Source organism: Stenella coeruleoalba, assembly GCF_951394435.1.
Source record: "Stenella coeruleoalba genome assembly, chromosome: 16".
NCBI classification, from domain to species: Eukaryota; Metazoa; Chordata; class Mammalia; order Artiodactyla; family Delphinidae; genus Stenella; species Stenella coeruleoalba.
The window spans coordinates 37,176,451-37,179,760 of record NC_137162.1 but is presented as its reverse complement, the minus strand read 5'-3'; positions in this window follow the sequence as shown (position 1 = coordinate 37,179,760).

Genomic DNA, 3,310 nt, shown 5'->3' with positions numbered 1-3,310 from the left:
TTTATTCTTCAAGGCAGAATATTAGAACATATGCTTTAGAGCTGGGCCCAAATCCAGATTCTGATTTGTGACTAACGGTGTCAAAGGGGAGCAAAATTTGTCACCCTAAGATATGACGCTTTGGCATAATGATTATTTTAGGCTGATTATTTTTAAGAAACAGTACACATAGGAAAGGCTCTAAACACTGAGTAGAAATTACCATTTTGTACGAGACGTTTACATTTATAAGGGAAATCTCCATTGGTAAGGCAGTCTCCCTCTCTGTAGTACTAGAAGGAGAAGAATGCCTCTAAATCTCTAGGCACTCTTAGGTATGGAGAAGACAACAACTTAACTGTGCATAACTACCTTCCCCTTGTTACTGTGTTTTGCTGTTCACCTCTCATAATTCCTCCCCCCTTCCAAGATCTTGTTTTGTCCTTAACTTGAGGTGGTATTTAAGGTCGTGGCTTGGGCCATTTTTGGGAGTTACTCAGTTTTCCAGGGTCTCTCCTATGTTGTATACAGGAGGTATACATGTTATGAAACTTGTTTGTTTTTTCTCTTGTTAATCTGTCTTTTATTACAGGGGTCTCTCAGCCAGGAACCTACAAGGGAAAAGTATTTTTTCTCCCCCTCAGTGTCAATTTTGGATAGGTTTTCTATCATCTCAAAATTTGAGAATGTTTTATAATGATTCTTTCTAAGTGTGATGATTTTCCTCTAAGATCCCAAGACCTATCCAATTTGTTTGGCCATTTTAGCCTTTAACATACATGTACCTTTTATTCTCCACTGAATGTATATTATTTTTATTACATATCTTACAATGTATTATACATTATGTTTTTCTATTTAATAATTGCTTTTAGTCTGTCTGTTCTGCTTTGTAAATCTGTGGTCAATTCTTATACTATGCTACACTTTTTAAAAAATTAATAACCTTAAAACACATTTTAAAAGATGTAAGTGCCTGTCTCTCAGTTCAGGACCAAGGAAAGAACTTCAACAGGGCAACTTGGAGAAGGTAATGTATATACCCTGCACTTTGGGAAACAGCAGCCTGATGTCTGACTCCACCTGGAAGGCTAAAGATCTAGAGATTTCCTGACTGGCTGCACTTTAAGCTAGGAAAGAAGAAGTGGGATAGATGTGGGCAAAGGAGAGACAGTCATCATAGGCTTGAATGCGAGAAAATATTTTCAAATGATATGACTGGTTCATATCCAGAATATGTAAACAACTTATACAACTCAACATCCAAAAAAAAAAAAAAAAAAAAAACTGATGTAAAAAAAAATGGGCAGAAGACCTAAATAGACATTCTTCCAAACAAGACATACAGATGGCCAACAGGCATACTCAACATAGTTCATCATCAGAGAAGTGAAAATCAAAACTACAATGAGCTATCACTGCACACCTGTCAGAATGGTTATCATCAAAAAGGAAAGTTGTTTATAAAAATGCCCCTATAAAATTTAAAGAAGAGATATTTGGGGCTTGCAAAATCCTAGGTGATTTCACTTCATGATATGCCAAAGCATGCAGGTGTTTCAACTGGGCACTGTAGCCCGTCTCATTCACAAGCATAGTACAGAGTAAGAAAAGCAGGGGACAGAATGAGATTTATTACAAAATACCATATGAAAAGCTCATATACAATGCTATGTTACAATGACTCTTTTGCATAAAATGGAGGTTGAAAATGTGGGAGTGGAGATCGGAGACAAAGATTAAAGGCAAATTATACGAGATAAGAGTGAACAAAACAGTCGCGTGCCCTTACATGGATAAATAACTCATTCACTATAAAAATTTCCTAATGACAATGATCTGGATTTCCTTTGCCAAAGGATGCACTGCAGAAAATTTTTGGTAAGATGTTCAACATCAACTATGCAATACTTGGAAACCTTAACTTCCCATTTCTTTTGCTCAAGAATAATCTGATTTTCTAGCATAGACTGGATTCCAGTTGCTTATGAATTGCCAACATATGTACTGTCTTTCCATTTGGTTTTGTTTTTCTTTTAGAGACTCAAAATGACATGTTAGCAGAAGGTATTGCTTGAAAGTGTAATTGACTGTTAAAACCATAGGGGTACAAAACTTTTCTAATAAAGCAAATAAATCTCTAAACAATTTTAATTAAAGTGCTGAAACTATTAGAGTAACAGAAGCAATTCCAACTACAATTTTGAATCAAATCGACTCCAATCTAATTACAAATTGATACAATCTAGAAAAACTTGAAGACGTTTTAAATCAGCCTCTTCCCACTAAGTTCTGGCTGCCTGACCAAAATGCAACTTCTGAGACTATTTGCAGCCATCTCCTATGAGTTGAGTTGACATAGATATTCCTGAATCAATGATGAAAATTCAGGAAATAATTCCGGAATTCTCTTCCTCCTCTTCAGATGATTTTACACATGTCAAACGTTAATTTTGGATCATTTTAGCAGTTTGGTTGGTTTATTTTAAGCAAATTAGATCTGCACTCTTGTAAGTATGAAAGTGGAAAATAGAAATCTATGCAATTCTAAAATTTTTTACAGGTTATCTAACACCAAACCTCCTCTGCCCAGTGCAGACACAGGGGCTGCTTACATGGTAGGAAAGAGACTGGTTAGAGAGTAAGAGAAAAACTCTTCTTGTTTGTTTGTTTTGTTTTGTTTTGTTTTGTGTTTGGTTGTTTTTTGCCTTTAGCTAGGTGGAGATCTTAAATGAGACATTGTTTTTCTAGGCTCTAGTTGAAAGGATTGGAAACAACATGTTCTGTGTTTCCTGCCAGTTCTAATATGCAATTTATAGAGCAAGGTAGAGAAAATTTAGGAAAGCTAAAACAGTAATTGAGAATGAATAGCATTACAGGTGTTGTAGTTGGGTGATGCAGGGGGTTTAGGCGCTTTATAGAGATGCTTATATGACTGGGTCATTGCAACCATTGTTGGGTGAAAATCATTTTCTGAATGGAGAGTCTACATTCTGCTGAGAAGCTTTCAATCCATTTAGCCCTTGAAGCACACAACTCAGGGACTGGCTTGGCAGGAGCAGGGACTTTGGTCCGTTACAACTCTTTTTTCATCACTGGCTAAGAACTCACCTAACAATGTTGTCTGGGTAGCATGTGTTGCATTTCAAGTCATGATTAATGTGCCACCAGTTGAGAAATTTCTGGTTTTCAAGTCATGATTAATCTGCCTCCAGTTGAGAAATTCCTGGTTGCAACACGTTCTGGGCTGTATCAAACAGACCATGCTCTATTGACAGCTGTCTCTGAAAGGAGCTGAAATCTATCTGAAGCTCCCAGGACTTGAAGACAG